We start from the raw sequence: 20,194 nt of genomic DNA, 5'->3' as shown, positions 1-20,194 counted from the left end.
AGTCGAATAGTATTGGTATCAATATGTAGTATTCAAATTATATGATTTATCTTAAATGGTAATATTGGCGTTAAAATTTTGAACGAGAGAAATGTCAAATTGGTAACTGGAAATTGGTGGATGGAAGTTATTTTTTCCTTAATAAAATTAAATCCTATAAATAATTTCATTTTTAGTTTTGTAGGAATGTGCTTAATTCTATGTGTACACGAAATTAGCGATTATAATGATATTTCTAAATTAAAACTATTTTGAAGAGGATATGCAAGTTCTAAAACAACGCTACTCTTATTTGATTCAAACGTTCTAACGTATCTAGTTCAGGATATTGCACATTGTTGTGTGATCGCTTTGTGTTGCAAATGGGAAAGCGAACGAAGGCGTTAATTTTGGCTTTTAGCCAAAGGCGGTTTTCCTGAAATGAGGAGCAACTTCTTTATGTTCACAAGTGAAATATTACTTTAGTTTCATTTTGTTTTTAATTCGAATTTGGATGTTAAGTATTATGATATTTTTTTAAATTAATTTTATACTATGCCCAAATTGCCAGTTAAATGGTTACTTGAGCCGGGCAAATGGGCTACCTGATGGTATGTGATCATCACCACTAATATTGGTACCGTAATTTTTTTTAACCATGCCTTAAATTGCCAATACTAAAACTAAGATGTAATTAGTTGCACCTCATTCTTCAAATTGGAACACAACAGTAATAAAAACAAAGGGCTTACATAAAGCCTAGCACCATGCATGAGTATTTTTAACGCAATAGGCTTTACAGTAGAACATCATGTTAGAAAAATTATCCCATAATATAGCAGTTCTAAAATCCTTTGAGAATTTACAAAGAACAACGATGTTAGGCATGAAGTAGGTATATATGACATTATAAGACCGCGCAACCCAAATGAACACGAAATGATCAAACCGTCCCGTCTCCGGCTGGCACGTCCTTATTTATGGCCAAACGATGCCAAACGATCGATAGAATAAATAATGTCGTGATTGATGAGTTGCGCCGACGTACATTGTTACAGAGCGATTGTGATCCCGACCTGCTTTTCAAATAATTATGTATTTGGGTCATGTATCAGAACTTTTTACATGCATATAAAACTTAATAATATCTGTGTCAAAAGAGAAACAAACATATCACTTGTGATATGAATTTTGTTAAAAAATATCAGCCGCGTTACATTTTTATCAAACAAATGACGATTGCTTGCGTACCTCTAAATAGATTTATTAATGGTTATGGCTAAAGCTTTTATCATGAATAGCCTATAACATTTTTCAATAAAATATCTACTCGTATATAGAGCAGTTTTTTTAATTTGATTAGCATGTTAAAGCATACTAACTTTTCAGCTTTATAATATACAATGAAGACAATGAAGATTTTATGCTTTAGCACTTTGAGTTTACTGAACTATTATTGTTGTATCACCAATGAAATTAAATAACATATAACATATAATTTTAACCCGTTACGTTTATCCATTTAACAATCATTTGAATCAGTCTTTTCGGTAATTATTTAATGACTAATTGCTTATCTCGAGTGTATCAGCTTCCAGGTCAGTTAATTGAATAAACCCTTCCCGTACGATTAAAAACAACCATTAATTGTGGAGAGTAAAAGTCAATTGCTTCTGGCGATATCTAATGGCCGCTGCGGTCGTTCATTACGGGAGATATGTGCTAATGTGATTATTTATTCTTGAACGGAAGGCGTTTTCCTAATCGCATTCTTTCTGTTTCTATATTTTTTTAGAGAGTAAAAAAGAAAAATATATATTGTTTTATATTAAGACATTTACGTGGTTCCCGAGTTAAGGCTTTGCGCAATGTGCCTGGATTAATTTGGCTCAGTCATCAATTATTCTACTGTTAAACATTCCTCTATAGCTGTGTTCTAGTTTGAAGGCTGTCAGTTTGACAGGCACGAGGGATGTATCATTTCAGATTTCATGGCTGGTTGTGTATGTGAGTACTTTATACAGATTGTAATGACCGTGGGAGAAGGAGACCACTTACCAATCATATATATATATATATATTTTGGATGGTCAATTTATTAAAGAGTTATGATAGATCTCACGTTATTTGATTGCCATCACCACTGTTGTCAAAAGCTAGTTTTTTTTAATTTAACGGGGTTTTATATAGTTTCACGAGGTTCCTCTCACGTCTTTTTCCATACGTTTATTAAAATAGCATTGCAATAACTCTCGCACCAAGTTATAAAATGTAAAGTAGCGTTTTTATTTACACAAAACGACTAGTGTGATATTTATTTTGATAAGGATTAATAATACTGAATGAGAATTAAATATAGACAGAATTAACATTTATTTCTTCGCATTAATTTAAACTAAAAGCGATATATATTTATAAAAGAAACGTGTGTTTTACACATGTTTCTTTTATAAATAAATACATGGTGAGATAGATAGATACATGTTGTCCCAGGCGTTTTGGTTAACATTCATTAGCATATTAATTTACTGTGTGCGTAAAGTCTATCTTTTTGTTAAGTCAACGTAAGCCATGTTATGATAATACACTTTATTACAATATGTTAAATTTCGTCATAACCATCAAATTAAATAACTATGTATGTTATTTACTACAATTTTTCCAAACAAATTATTAAAAAAATGGGGAAGTACCAAATTGAGCCTAGATTTTAAAAAGGGAACTCGAAAAGCGTATGTTTTATATACTTACATATTATACGAAATTGTTTTCGTATAACAAATGAAATAATTAATATTCTATAATAATCCAAATTTTAACACGAATGGATTCGATAATGCGTATATAAATTGCATTTTGTTGACGTTTATACGTGCACTGTCGATGATATAATGTGGAAATGAGTTGTAACGACTTTAACCGCCAGTATTACATATACGCCTGTAATATTGTCACTCGTGACTTGCTAGGAATATTTGCTGCACAAAATATACCATCGCTTTAAGGCAAATGCGATCCCACTCCTACCAAGAATGAAGCACCCAAGTGCCGTATACTATTGGATTGTATGCAATGAATAATATGAACCAGTTCTCGTAATTTACATTCGAAATGTTTACGCATTGTACTATAAACGAATGTAAAACATATATTCTTGGTACATAAATTGTGGTGGAAAAGCCTCGCGGGATATTTTACGGTCCCCTGAAGTGTCCAACGCAGTTTCTTGTGCGTGACGTCACGATTTTAGCGAAATAATACATTGATGTATGGGTGACGTTCACATAGCAAGAACAGAAAATTTATTGAGACAAACTTAACGATATCTCGTATTTACTTAGTCTTGTGACGAGAATATTTATTTAATCAAAGGTCGGTACTCATTTTATGAAATAATTTTTTTAATGGTAAAGAGTTTATTTGATATATTATATTATAATTTAATTCGTACGAAACTTGTACATATAGCATAAAGTATGTATTCATTAAACTGTAGTCGAGCATCGTCGTGGAAAAGGTTCGAAAATTTATGAGAAAAATAAGGCTTTATACCAGCTAACGGACATTCTCCCTCTCTTTTGGATCTTACAATGACACTTATCTACTAATGTATTTATTATTCTAAATATTTATATATTTCCATTTACATGTTTCCATTAAATTGGTTATTATTATAAAGAAGTTAAAAGTAAAAAAAAAAGGTTTTTTACGGTATTTTTGTATTTACCTTCTTTCCGTTGGAATGTGCAGTAAACTTCATCATCATGATATGTATTACTCTCGGTAAAGCAGGTGACTATGCAACTTATAATAAACAAATTTGCGCGCGCGGCTATGTCCACGTGTAAAGGGGATTGCGGGTTTTATCATGTTATTTTAAAATTTTACTTTAAAGTAATAGCAGACATTCCTTTGATTTCTCTCCTCTCATATTCTCCTATTCCTCCATCATTTTGCTTTATACAGCCTGCGCACTTTGGAGTTTTTGCCTGTTTTATTGAATGCAATAGTGATTAAAGCTGAAGATTATTTTAACAAAATTAGTTAAATTAGTACTTACATTTAGTTATTCGAGGATGGGTTCTTTTAACTCCTATATAAAAATAGCTGTGTATCTTTACAACGTCTGTACGTTACGTCAAAGGTTTTATTATTTAATATTATAATGGAGTGATAAACTATGCATTTTGTTGAGCCTTAAGTGATCTGCAATTACAATGCAGAATAGTAGCTGTCGTAAGTGTAATTTTGTAATAGCCAAGATACGGGTTGAGAAGTATTATACTTAATTAGGCAATTTAGTACTAGTACTAGCGCAACAATAACAGAATAATAATTAAAATAATAAGAAGTAATCACGTTATTATGCACTCCTCTGTAAGTCCACTATTACAACTTACAATTTATTCAAGCAAAACAAAAAAATCCAGACGTCAGTGTTGCCAGCTCTTCGAAAATAAAAAAGCAATAAAAAGAACAGAAGAAAATAGTAAATTTGTAATTAAATATGATTTACATACTACAGATATTAAAGATACTGTGCATGGATGTTAATAAAAAAAGGGCATATCATAATTTTTTTTTAATAATTTGAAATTGATTGCTGAAACGATCGTTGATAAAGCTTTCGTACATAATCAATTACTTTAGTTCCTATGTGTTTCACATAAAGATACATTAAAAATTATAATTAAATTGATAACAGAGATTATCAATGTACAAGCAATAAATCTATTAAAATAGTAATTTATGACTGTTAGACGTATAGTTTACAGATTCTTTTTTAACCGTTGATAATGTTTTGTACACATTATTTGGACGTATTGATACTCCCCTTAATGGTATATAATTTATGTTACATATTATTATATCTTACAAAATGTTTTTAAATACTTTATACGTTCATACAGAATACAATGTTTGCGCCAACAACCTGAGGTCTAACAAATATGATGACAACATAGAAAAATATTAAATTTGTAAAATTGGTACAAGGCACAAACACAAATTTATTACTCTTGTTACTCGACTGCATAGAGTCAGTAACTCTTTTGTGGGGCAATGGTTTTACAAGATACCATTCGAACACTCTGCCTCTGTTGTTACTTTAAAAAAATAAACAGGTACATTTGTGTGCGATAAGTTATTATACTAATTAGTGAGTTCATGGATCAAAGCACGCCCTGGGAATAAAAGGTCGCCTCCTGCAATTTGTTTATCATATCAAAAAAATAAACAATTACAAAATAAACTGAGATTCGCTGGTTTTTGGCCGGTTTTATTTAAGTTTTTCATACGAGTTTTAGTAGTCATTTTCTTATATAAAGACATATTAAAAGAGAACGAAACAAAAAACAAAACATCTTCTGAAAGAACTATTCTCCAGAGACAAACTGGTATACACAATATAATTAACAATGTAAAAATTGTATCAGTGTATAGTTCTTATGTTATTATAATAAGAATTATATAATTATATATTTTATATGGTTTATTATATTTTGCATGATTTATTTAAAGGAATCAGTACATTGACATATTTAAATGTGAAAAAATAAATTAATTAATGTATTTGGTGCTTATTAAAAGATATAGGACATGGATTGACATTTCAGAAGTTTTAGAAAGTAAAAATATTGTATTGATAAACTTTGCCATTTCTCTATGCGGCTTATTTATAGACGTCTCATAGTTTAAATTGCATGCGATCCTAATTCCTTTCTGCGAACATTTATTGCTCTGAGATGGATTTAAACGACAGTCACAGCCTTAGAGATTATTTAAATGGTTAGCGAAGACGGTTTTATAGGAATCGGTTTTTGAATTAATGGCATATCACTAAATCCACTTTATAGTACTGATTCCTAGCGAGTCCTGATTGTGCAGAGATCACTTAGGGCAATGGACTATTCTTCAATCCAATTGCACAGTTGATTAGTTGATAGATTGATAGATTATGCGTTGTTTTATTAATGTTCCGGTCGATGTTCCCGTGAGATAACAGTTATGCAAGATGTACGAGTAAGCCTATTATTTATTAAATATAATTTAGCATTTATTTTCAATATAATATAAACGAGCTTCATATAATGATGATGTTAGTTATGTAATAACGAATATTATTTATAACTTCATTTTGTTACGTGTAGGCAGATTAGCATGTAGGGCCAGTCAATGAGAAGTGGTCATGATCGTGTATATACACTGGCTATGATGGAAGCATCAATCAATTTTTACACCACCCTTGTGCCTATAATTACACTCGCTCACTAACTCGCTCTTAGCCTTCAAGTCGGAATAAAGCAATACCTTTGAATTTTGTGTATATATATAACTTTTTATGTGTTAATATATTGATGTTTTATTTGACCCTGTCACCCGATGGGTCTGAACAAAATCTTACGAAGAGTATAAGATAAGAATAAAAAGGTAACAAATTTTTGTTTGTATGTAGTAGTAATTTTCGGAACAATGGTTCCAATTAAACAAAAATAAATGGTAGAGAGCTGAATAATTCCTAAGTGATATAGGTTGCAAAATTAGATTTAAATCATATCATTTTCTTTATTAATATTTAACTCTCATTACTCTTTACTTTTCTTGAAATACACAGATTAATCATGAAACTATAACACCTACAAACTTGTAATTTGGCAGGTAGGATCCTCATAGGGTGTAGACATCCGCCAAGAACGGATTTTACGAAACTCTGCCCTGTTTTAACAAACGCGGGTTGGAAGTTTGTATGAAAGTCCTATAGTCGAGCACAGCTGGTCAATTATAAATACGAATTACGTACATGAAAATTAGATAGCTTAACTTATTACTGAATCAGCATACGTCGTTTATAGATTAATGTACTCACACAATATTATTTTGTCACGTAAAGACGGCTCTCTATAGACTCATTACTCGCACATTCGATAAATTATCTATACTAATAATCGCAACAATTATTATCAAATAGAAAACATTTACACGTAACGTAAAATGTTATTTATAGACACGGTAAATTATTTTCACTTTCAAAGTGTACTCAAATTGTATAATTACCGTTATTAACTTTAGAACTATCTATATATTTATCGTAAATGGAGTGTTCGTGTCATTATAGTAACACTTCTGATAGATAATAGTGTACATTAATTATTGACATTTTGACGTATCAAAGCTATATTGGCAGGATGACTTTTACAGTGATGGATTAGTTAGATAGCAATATAAAAAAAAAATAATCTATGTTAAATTTATTTTAATGAAGTAATAACAATAAGAGCCGAGATGGCCCAGTGGTTAGAACGCGTGCATCTTAACCAATGAATTTGGGTTCAAACCCAGGCAGGCACCACTGAATTGTCATGTGCTTAATTTGTGTTTATAATTCATCTCGTGCTCGGCGGTAAAGGAAACATCGTGAGGAAACCTGCATGTGTCTAATTTCATCTGTGTATTCCGCAAACCCGCATTGGAGCAGCGTGGTGGAATATGCTCCAAACCTTCTCCTCAAAAGGAGAGGAGGCCTTTAGCCCAGCAGTGGGAAAATTTACAGACTGCATTAGCAGCCTGTAAAAAAAAATAACAATAAAATTAAACGTTAATTAAATTCTGAGAAGTGTATTATTCTATTATGTATTAGGGGTTGGTGGTCAGGTATTACTCAAACAATATATTTATACATTATAGCCTAAGTATTATTCCGGTGTATAAGCTATATTATTGTAAAGTTTCATTAAAATCAATGCAGTAGTTTTTCGTGAAAGAGTAACAAACATCCATACTTACATACAAAATTTCGCCTTTATAACAATAGTACGGATATAACTATAGGCGTTAATTCGCTACGTTGCTTCAATATAATTTGATGGATAAAGATATCACACATATATGCGTATACAGATTTCATCCTATACATACAGGTTTCCTTATCGATCTTGGTTAATGTTTGCTTAAATGAGGTTATTTGACTTTAGACCTAGTGCACCTTTATTTTTACATTAATTAAAATCTCTTTATTGGATAAAGTATGACAATCATTACACATAAACCTTGACGACTGATTATACATAAATAAAAAAATATATATAATGCTATTTTCAATTAATAGTTGACAAAGGCGGACTTATCCTAAAAAGGGATCTCTTCCAGTCAACCTTAGAGTGGGTGGAATTAATAGTCTAGAGTTTAATATATTTTAATAGGAAATTTATATCTTTTACATATTAATTTGATTTACTTTAATGAATAAATTCATACTGTGACTGTTTATATACAAGCCATAATTATTGTATACTAATTTCCGTCCGCGGTTTCGCCCACGTGTGACAGGGGTGGCCAATGTTATGTAGCGATGTCGTTTTTAAAACGTTTTTTATAGAAGTTCCTACGTAGTTATGATACCGAATTGTGTCCATTACATAATTTAATAAACACCCAAAATGAATAACATGTATGCATAGATCTCGACGACAGTAATTTTAGTAGATGTAGATGATAGTAGTGTGAAATTACCAACAGACAGAGAGAGTCATCAGTATTTGTTTGTATCAATGAAGGCATGTTGCAAGATAAGCAATCGGATATCATCCCGTCTTCAGATGACGGCTTTGATGCGTCCGATTGTTTGTGCTACGAATAGATTTCGACAAAATCTCGTATTCGTAGATACTCGATTCACTGGATGGAAATCTATAAGATTGTTATTTAATTTAATTACAAAAGATTGTGTTGTGAATTGTATATTTTTTTCCCAAATGACTTGTGCTCCAGTGGTTAACTCACAAAGCTATGTCGATCTGATCAGAGGTTCTCAGTTCAAACCATGGGTCAAGTCGATATATATTTTTTTTTAATTACGATTTTTGGTTGTGTTAACTCTTCCCGTCCTTTTGTTAGTTCAACATCTGAAATCTTTCCAGTAGGGTCAGATTGTCGTACCATCGGATTATAAGGCAATGGAATAGAGATTGCACATATAGTTAAGCTCTAAAATAACTTCTCTGCAGTTTGCTTTTCAACATTTAGAAAAACCGTGACTGAAATCGGTCCTCACATATGTTTATTTTATTTGTAATAATTATGACTAGTTTTGTTATTTCGTGTCTACAACTTCTGCAGTAGGTATCAGTTATAATGTCCGCCATTGTTACTAATGGATTTAGTCTCATAACAACTGAGATCCCACGGGTAGTAGCGTGTTATATTAAGTGTTAAAAAACAATACCGTAAAAATCAGCAGAGACGAATCGTACGCTCGCACCTCACGGAATCATGCCTTTTGAATTAATTGTTATTATTATTTATATTATAGCAACTATAGTTACACCTATTATGTGAAACTAATAGTTAGCTATAACGGTCCTACAGCCTTGTAAAACGGTCATACTGACGCAGTAGGTTTAGTCATAGGGTTTGGTTGAAAAAAAATACATTTATGTAAAAGGTTAGTTATGGGGTTTAAAATTGTCAATGCCATACAATTCGATATTTATAATATTTGAAATATAATTACATTTAATTTTTTTCTCTTATGGATATGGACCAATCTAGATTAGTAGTATTCCATGATTTCTTATTTCCATCCAGACTCATTCGCGGAACAATGCGCGGAAAGGGTCGTTGAACCAACGTATAAACTAACCTATGTTGCCATCATTAATAATTCAGTTTCTTCTATAAAATGAAATGTTGAAATATAATAAGAATTTAATAAATTACGTATGAATTGCTTGTTTCTACATACACCAGTACTTTATAATATATTATTTCAATTAGAGAAATTTATTCAAACGTTTTTAATGAGGTCGAGTATAAATATTATAGAGTAATAATATTATTTATAAAGAGAGGCATACACAAGTGGATGTTACAAAAGCTAACGGGCTACCGGCCACAAATCATAGCAATCTATGCATCTCCGGCGTGCGAATAGGGGCCTGCCTTGCAACGACCCGTATTGATTTATTGAAAACATCGCTTCAGTTTTGCTAAATTGAAGACGCATCATGGAAATTCTCTTCTCAATACTTTGGTACTATTAACAAAAGGTCATTAAGCTTTATGAATTCGTAAATATAATATTTATGTTACCAGATAATTGAAAATACGAAAAACAAAGACGAAGAAATTAGACAAAATTATATATTATATTTTAAATTGACAAAAAGCTTTGAACAACACATATGCTTTTAAAATAACGCCCCATTTGAGGTTATTATAAACACATTAACGTAACGTAACCTAAAAGAATATAATCTATCAAAATATTACGCATTTTATTGGAAATTGAATACTCTCTACAATCTGACTAGAATTATTATAAACTATAAATCATATTGTCTGTATAATTTTTAGAAATATTTCAAAATTAGGTCTTAAATTTAAAAGCATTTATGATTTTTTTACTATAAAAATATGAAATTCATACGGGTTTTGTATGCATTATTTAAAGTATCTAAATAGTTTGGTTTTACCTTCTTTACATTAATTTACATTTGCTTTCTCTACATATTTACATCTGACGATATGATGAAGATCTATGTATGATTTTTTACATGTCGCTAACATAAGTCAACAAAAGTATGTAGTTGTTTTCGTATTTTTAGGTTATCATAAATACGTTTTATTGGAAGAGTATATGTGGAAAGTATTAAGAAGCCTTTTTAGTATTAATACATGCCTGTAGATTAAGATCTTGAATATAGGTTTCCTCAATTCTTGCAGAAATTCCTTAAGGTGATATTTAGCATACGCAAGCTCCACGGGACGCATTGCTAGTTACTAGTGAGTATCAAAGGTACAATCTAACACCAATAAATTATTCTAATCGTTCTAATAGACACGCATAACTCATGAGTAATAAATTATATTTTCTCGTTTCTAATGATGTATCATGAAATAGTGCATTTTGCTTGAGTTGAAATGTTCGGAGGGGATTGGTAAGGTGTATATTTAATTCGGTCTTAATGTTTTTGTAAACGATATTACTATTTTTTATTAAATATATTACTATCGTTTTTTAAAAGAAATATAGGTTGTCGATATGAAATGATCGCCTCCAGGCTGTTTCAAATAACTAAAATATAATTATTATTGTACATGTTTGTTTCTTTCGCCGGTTCTTCTCAGGTCCGAGGTGCTAAATTCCGACCCGGCGGTAGATTTTTGACTATCAATAAGCAAGTGTAAACACTTCTATATTGAATAAAGGTTTTTGACTTTGACTTTGATAACTATGTTACGATGAAAGTAAGGTTAATGCACCATGATTAGAAATCCTGTGAGGTCTATAAAAGAGAACCATATAAGACTTACAAGAGTCAGAATTTGTGTTGGAACATACATGTTTCTTCAGTCATATGCTTATTTTATCACGATCATATTTTATAACGAAATAAATTTGTTTCATTTGTTCCCAATCTCTTATAATGAGTATGTCTCATTTGTTTTCATTCGATAATATAAAATACGTTCATTTTTGTTAAAATTATTTTTATATATATATTTTTAAATATGTGTATCTGCTTTTTGTTGTAAAAATACTATACATTTATTTAATTTTTTTTATTGTATCTGTTTAATTTATGATTGCCTGAAAACGAACGACTTGGTATCTTTTCTGTTAATCGAAGTATAATTCTTGCAAATAAATAAATTATGCAACACGTGAAAAATTAAACACCATTATTGAAAATGGCGACTTTCATTTAGACTTCGGGTATTTGTGGTCTGGGCAGTATCTACGCATTGATTACTCTGTTTCATGTTTTTTTTCTTTTCATATAGTTTATTACGAACTTTATTTTATAATATGGCTTCATTTAAACAAACATTACATGCTAGTTGAAAAAATGAAATTCCGGATGTTCGAATGGTTTTAAATATATAATACGGTCAAGTGCAACTATGATTTATTATAACATAAATGTTTGTAGGTCGTTATTGTAAAGAAAAGAGAAAAAAAGCATTCGCGTGTCTTTTTGAATCTTTTTTTTTGTCTAAAAGTTAAGATAAAACTTTAATGATTACTTATAAGATTACCGAATGCAAACTCATTTATCTCACTTTCATTTCATTAGTCATCGTGTAATAATTTTCTACCCGTTAGTTTAATAGTAAGTACTAACTAATGTACATAATTATAAGAAATAAATATCTTATCTCATGTGCTTATTAACTTCGGACGAACGTAGTGAAAACAACATTTTAAAATCGCATGAGCCAGACACGATTTAATAATGAGTTCATATTGCAAGATGTTCACGGAAGCGTCGTTCGAATACACGACCCGCCCAAACAGTCCAATGGTTCCGTAGCTAATTTTAGTCGATCGTTCTGACTAGGAAGCAGTCCGCCCTATTTCAGCCTAGCCGCGTAGCCCTTTGTTGCTCCGGTTTATTTCTGTTTACGTGTTTCGTAATTTTACGAGCGAGTCTGATGCGTCCGCGCAGCTAGCTGTTGCAACCGTATAGTTATTAACGGCCACCCCGGGGCAGTTCAAATAGCGAACTCTGGTTAACGTTTTCCAACATGGCAGTTTGGACGTCAACAAATTGATTTTGGTGTGTTCGTTTTATAATCTTTGAATATATTACAACCAATCTGAGTGCAAGCAGTGCTGTTATATACCATACTGATTTTATTATGTAGTACGTACGTCTTAAATTAAAGAAAGGGAATAAGGATTATGATCAACATTTTCTTAAATTTATTAATGTTATTACTCGTCAAGGGTTAACATTAAATTAGTGGTTTGTAGTATTATTTTTATTTCTCTTATCGATAATGTACTTGTATCGTGGAGACGGCGATAATTGGTTTTAGTTTATTTGCAATTGATCCTCTTATCTATGTAAGTAATGATTATTGTGAATTCCGTGCATGTAAATTCACGGCCGATCATTAATTCAGTAATTAATGTATTAAGGATGGTTCGTGTATTTACTTATCACAACTCGTAAGAACATAGTTAGATATTGATTGGTCATTAGTTTGCATATCACGGGAGCGATTTACCAACCTTTGCCCTTTTCCCACATTTAATTCGAAACGCGAGAAAGCTATCCGCGCTGGCGAACTCATTAATGATATTATACCATAACATTAGAGCATTTGTAATGTATATTATACTCTCAAATAGACAACTATAAACTTTGAGATTATACTCGTTTAATAATAAAATATCAACAATTTTTTTTTTTATTTGAAATATATTATAGCTAGTAGTGGTAGGTCGTTCCTTTTTTTTACAAGTGTAACTGCGAAGATTATATTTAGCAGTTATTATTTATAACGTTTATTTATATATTAATAAATAGTAAATACGTCATTGTTGAATTGGTTTGAGTATAATTTTATTGTAAATTTAAACTTTAAGCTGATAGAGTTGATAGATTTAAATTTTTATGAGTAACTACGCTTGGCAGTTTCACCCGATTTTCGTGTTGTTGTTGTAGTTTCTATGTTGTTATGATATTTATTATGATAGTCTTGTCAAATAACACGTAAAATTAACACGAGTAACTAATATAAATGTAGATAATCACACAAACCGACACGTCTTTAAAGGTGCAAGCTACATTGAATGTACAAAACAATATAGCTTAGTGTAGTAAGGTTGTGTAGTACAATATGATAATGTCATAAACAGTTTGATATTACAATATTATGACGGTTGGGTACTTTTCAAATGTTGCTTTATTGTACATATAATAGATGAAACCGCGGTTGTGTTTAAAAATTATTAAAGTTTATAGCACACAAACCTTCACCTCGTATTAAAAAAAAAGCCTATTTTCTTCCTCGGTATTCAAACTATCCTCATACCAATATTTCATCTAAATCTAAGTGAAGAGGTAACAGACAGAGAGAGATTTCGCATTTATAATATTACTAGCTGTGCCCGCGACTTCGTACACGTTTGAATTTAACAAAAAAGTTATTGTTGAAGGCTAATTTACTCCTTATTAGCTATCTGCCAGTGAAAGTCCCCTCAAAATCAGTCCGGCCGTTCCAGAGATTAAACGGAACAAACAGACAGACAGACAAAATATTGAAAAAAATAGTGTCATTTTGGTATATGTACCATCTATACATATGCATGCATGCATTTAGTAAAAAGCGGTTATTTTAATATTACAAACAGACACTCCAATATAAGAGTAAGGTGTTTTGTAAATATATCGATATTTAAAATGTTCCTATATATATATACGTTATATAATAACTGAGATTTTCTGTTTAAATTAATAGTAAAACCCCGAGTTAAGTGGTTGACAGTAGACTACTCCTGGGTCTCGTAAAGTACGTAAATCCTTAGGTACTGCACCTGATCTCTCTGATCGTTTATTTGCCGTCCGTTTACATTATGAATTTGAGGGAATGAAGAGTGCACTCATGTTGTTATCTACACTTATCAAATATAATATATAATGCACAGGTGAGCGTTCATACTTGTAATTATGATTTGTTGAAAATCAGTCGGACCTAATATACTTTATATATTATATTTAATATACTTTATTTATTATAATTACATACTTAGTTTAAAACAAAGTCGCTTACCGCTGTATCCCTATGTATCCTTAGATCTTTGAAATGACACCACGGATTTTGATGCGTTTTTTTAATAGATAGATTGATTCAAGAGGAAGGTTTATATGTATAATACATGTACAATGTAGTAGATAAGCACTGATAAATTTAGAGGTTTCTAAAGTGATGTCATCCGCGAGAAGCCGGGGCGCGTCGCTAATTAAATATAATTTTATAATTTCCAATAAACATTAGCGCTATAAGAATTATTAAGACGTAACAATTGTCTTGGTTTCTATGATGTTACGTTCATTGTATCTTTAATAACATTTCAATTATATTCAAACCGGAATACAATAATAAAAAGTACTGCTGGTTAGACTCATTTAGACGGACCTGCACAAAGGTTTAACTCCGCTAAATAAAATATATATAAAGTTAAAATAAAACTGAGTCTTAGTATACTGTTACTCTGTTATAACAGAGTCGTCCTCTTTACGTCGAGGATTTCCTTGATCTGTGCAAGATTATTTTCTTTAGACATTAAAGCAACCAATTACTTTGATAAAATTATAAGCAATGACTTATTATAGTCGCAGTGAACACAGGAAATGTGTTTTGTATTGACAACGATTAGAATAAAGGAGGAAACTAGTAAATTAATTGATCAATTTAGCTAAGAGAAAGCAGTGCAATGGATTGATTAGCATGTTCTTAAAAGAAAGAATTGTAACCAAATCTGAGGCTCTAAGCCTTGGATTGATGATTGGAAACATTGGATTTTTGAGATATAAGTATGATAGATTATAGTAATAAAAAATATTCCGGCTACGTTCTTTGATTTGTGAAGATAATCTCCATACTGAAGTCTCAAAATATTTCTAAGTTTAAAGTTTTTTTTTTTTGTGACGTAAGTCGTTGCCAACATGGTAAATGTAACAAACATTGTGTAAACATGAGAAGAAATGGTAAACTTGATGCACCAAGCTTGCGATTTCGCCGAGCTAGTACATCCTTCCTTGGGCAAGATATTAGCATTAGCAGCCTGTAAATTTTCCCGCTGCTGGGCTAAAGGCCTCCTCTCCCTTTGAGGAGAAGGTTTGGAGCATATTCCACCACGCTGCTCCAATGCGGGTTGGCGGAATACACATGTGGCAGAATTTCGTTGAAATTAGACACATGCAGGTTTCCTCACGATGTTTTCCTTCACCGCCGAGCATGAGATGAATTATAAACACAAATTAAGCACATGAAAATTCAGTGGTGCCTGCCTGGGTTTGAACCCGAAATCATCGGTTAAGATGCACGCGTTCTAACCATTGGGCCATCTCGGCTCTTATCTTCTGGGCAAGATATACGATTCTTTAATAAAATTCCACAAACTATTTATTATACTACAGACTATTATTTACCTGTAGCAAAATTGAAAACACATGTTAAAAATAATAAAAAATAAAGCTTATTATACTTTAGAGGCTAAACTATAAATATGTAAATGAAAAGTATATTTCGACTTTGATGTTGTGCGACGTTGTAGTTGTATGTAAGATGTCTTGTTATATGTATTTTGGTCATAATAAATTGTGCCAAATATTTCTAAAAAAAATATATTATAATTTTTACCAATCATCCGATTGAATACCCACAAATTGCAAAATGTCTGCTCAGATTATCCGAATTGTGATTACCTTTCTAATTTCAAAAGCTAGCGTAATTAACTTTTCATCGTTACGTAAGAGTATTCCGATTGGCTGTGACTTATTTGCATTATCCGTGCAAATTATAGAGTACTTCGTTTTATTTCTTGTGTTGTTTTCGTTTATTTGATATAAGCTGTATGTATTTGCGATTATCGCAGTCATTGTTTAAGTTACTAACATGCAAACATTTTGTACCAAGATAAATTCCTTTATGAGTTTATTTTGGTTTAAAATATTATAATTCATTAAAAGCATAACCTACGCAGTAGGTTGAATTGACGTTGTGGACTAGAGATGTGTAAAGTGATAAAAAGCTTGCAGAAAATTGAAATATAATTATTATTTTAGTTTTATTATTAAGCTTGTGACTCTGCGTTAGTTATTATAGTTTAATGTCATTACGTTTAGCGCTGTAACAATCGCAGAGTCCTGACCCCATATATATTTGACTTGTCTCTTTGAACTGAGTTTCAAGGTGCTCTTTATTCATAACATTTTCTGGGATTTTTGTTATATGGGAACTTTTTTAAAAAATTACAAAAACTATCTAATATTACTTATATTAAAAAGTAAGTATCGCGCCTAACAACTTATCTTCGAAATGTTTATATTTACAAATAGTATGGTACGCTAGCCTTTTTTTAAAAGTAGTATGTGGTCATAGAAATTACGATCACATACTTCTTTTAAAAATCACTAAGATGATCGGTATTTTTACTCCAATATTTTTAAAATGAACACGTCTTTTAATTTAACTTTATAAAATTTGGAAGCTAGTGTGTATAGGCCCTTAATAATATTCATTGTAGTTTCGTAATCGTGGCAAAAATAAAGAACATAATCTATATAGATCGGCAATTTGATTTTATGATCGAAAGTTCAGATGGATGATTGCACTACTTTGATTGTAAGTAATTTATTATTATTATAGTTGAAGAGGAAAGACTTGTACTTTTAATGATTAATAAGGAAGCCGTCTCAAAGATTTTTGTTAAGATTATTTATAATGAAAGTTTATGAGATTTTTTTATGTGACTTTTGCTATCTGACAACGTAAAAAATATTGATAATGTCAGCGTATAAAATAGAGCTTCAATAGTTTTTAGATGTTCTGTTTTTATTAGATATTAATCTATATTATCAGGTCTGTGTAGATAAACAGTGTCTCTTTGTTTTTGTGTAAATGTCATTATTTCATTGAGTCGATTAATGGATTTAGAGAAATTATTGTATTTTATTTTTATACTAGGCATAATTAATTTTTACCCCGTCTCGTTCTATCTTAGTGCTGGGCAAAGGTCTTCACCTTTTAGTTTTATCGATTTAGTTCCACACAATGTTTCCGGTCTTTTAAATAATAAGCAAATTATTATTTAAAAGCTTTAAAGTCTCGAAATTAGGGTAAGTATATTTCTAAGTTGTTTTACATAGAAAGGCTCTCATGCGGTGGCTAGCTTGAAACGTTACATGTACAGTTAAGCGAAAATAGCAATTATAACACGTGGCGGATTGAGAAATTATTTTCCTTAGGCCTGATTGACCACAGCATGTTCATTGCTAAGTAGCGATAAAATGCTTTAATTTGTACGTATTATAAACATTAACTCAATACAAGATTATATATATAGGATAAAAAGCGTGGTTAGTTTTCGTAGATTTGAATGCATCATATATCTCTATATAGCTAAGTGGTCCACATTCCGAATTAATGGCAGGTTTACTCTTCTAAAATGGTGATTTAAAACTGCTTGTATGAAATTTCTTGAATAAGGTAGTTATACTTTTTTTAATTTACACTATTAAACAAAATAGTTTGATTAAATATAAATGTATAATGCGTTATATGTATGTATATAATATAATGTATAATAATAGGTAATATTTCAATTATCAGTTGGTTTATTTTTCAATATTACTTTAAACATATAATTTCAACTATTCATAAGTCAGTTTTTGGGCACTTTAAATTAAATACAGAAAAAAACTTACAATAAATGTTTTACGCTTTTTGATATAAAGTGATATAAATTTTAAATAATTTATGATATACGTATAAATTATTTTAGCTTTCGAGTTGCTGCTGCGGTGTAGTATAATCCTTAAATGATGTCTATTTAATACGACTTAGCGGAAAATGCAAATTGACTTTGAAGTCAATAAGATTTGAATAACGTACTGTATCCTTCTGATTATAATCTGTTAGCGTTCTTATGGCATATATTATGCGTACATAAGAATATTTATGAGGGAAATTATTGACATTACCAGCTAATTTAACTTAAGTAGGTTCATATTGGTTTATCAAAATGGAACTCTAACTCTGGCTTGAGCTTATTCGGCGCTACTCCAATGTGGGTTGGTGAACACAAATTTGACTAAATTTCATCCGACACATTCAGGTTTCTTCACGATGTGATTGATTTCCGAGGACAATATCTGTTATGATATAATTTAATGTTATAAATCGTCAAATTATTTTTTGTGAGGTGCAGTTAATTTTTTTTGTTAAAATCATTTAAGTCTAATTAAATATACCATATCTGGTAAATCAAAATATTAAACGCAATACTGTATCTTAGTTATTGTTCAGTTAACAGAGAATAAGTATTTGTTTTTTTACGTATGGCAATATGTATCTTAATATATATATGAAATTATAATTTATATTTTTCTTCCTATAAAATGAACGAGATAAAATATGAACAGCGTTCTCTTTCTATTAATCGATTTTATATCCACAAAGATACAATGAATGCATATAGACATAGCCTTATCGCTCCGAATCTCAAACTGGGCGGTGTACCGAACGAAGATACAATAAATCATTGTCGAAATTCCACCGAGTATTGTACACTTTCTTCTAAATATTTACTAATTGTAGTCGTTATGAGGGCGCAAGATCGCTTATCTTAACTCCGCTCGATTTGTTATAAAGGTTCGTCTATACAGAACAAATAGCCAAGTACAGGCTAAAATGAAATTAAAAATAAGATTTTCCAATCATCATTCCAGTCTAACTAATAACGTTTGCTCGACTAATGACTATCGTTGGAATTTATTGTTTAGGAAAGTTTTTAATGACTTCGTTTTCATTAAATTTTATGTAAATTAATGTGATTAAATAGATTTAATTATAAGGTTAATTTATGGTATTTAAATTGATAAGTCGCTCACATACCGCGATCTGAACACCTTTAAACTCGTTTCGTTATCATCTACGACTTTTTTTTTTAATTGCGAAAAGTTTTTTTTTAATAATTGACGTTTATAAATATATAATAAATAGAACGTTTAAATATAATGATTAAATTATAAAGTAAAGAGTAATGGAACAGTCTGTCAATGTCACAGTGGTGGACTAAAGCTTCTTTTAGAGGAGAAGTTTAGGAGCTTATCCCAAAAAGCTGCTCCAAATCAAATTGTTGGATGCACACGTGACAGATTATCAGTCACATGTAGATTGTCTTTACGATGTTTCGTCATCTTCACCGCAATTAAGCATATGAAAATTCAGTAATACTTACCCGGTTTTGAACCCATATAATCTATAATCAACTTAAGGCAGTCTCGGCTCACTATATTATAAATTATAAGTATATGCCATTCATTAAAAAATTACAGTGGATAAACCTTTCTTAAAAAAGGAAAGTACAGTCTATTAACAAATGATAATTATTTTCTCGTCAATGTTTAGCCCATGTTTATTACCAGCCAATGCTGAGAGAGTAATAAAATTCTTCCTGTTCTTAATGTTGAAATTAATTTATATGATTCTTAATTAATGGAAAACTATTTATTTACAACTATTTGAATACACAATAAATGCTTGTAATTGTTATTAAGGCTGCTTTCTATGAATTGTAAATTGTTTGCTTTCTAATAAATGGTTTAAATAGTTACATTAAACTTGAGCTTTGTGTACATATTTATAGCCATCCCTTAGTATATCTTAACTACATGTATGTCTTAGGAAGTCAGACTTGCTT

The 20,194-nt window shown here is 30.7% G+C and overlaps 1 protein-coding gene across 3 annotated transcripts in view; it reads left to right on the top strand.

Annotated features, from left to right (window-relative positions):
- The window catches only part of LOC125071418 (microtubule-associated protein Jupiter), a 111,273-nt gene that overhangs the window by 7,098 nt on the left and 83,981 nt on the right, over window positions 1-20,194 (top strand). The gene's annotated exons all lie outside the window — the stretch shown is intronic.

This window comes from Vanessa atalanta, chromosome 19 (genome assembly GCF_905147765.1).
Source record: "Vanessa atalanta chromosome 19, ilVanAtal1.2, whole genome shotgun sequence".
In the NCBI taxonomy this organism is placed as follows: domain Eukaryota; kingdom Metazoa; phylum Arthropoda; class Insecta; order Lepidoptera; family Nymphalidae; genus Vanessa; species Vanessa atalanta.
This window is presented reverse-complemented; position numbering and strand designations above follow the sequence as displayed.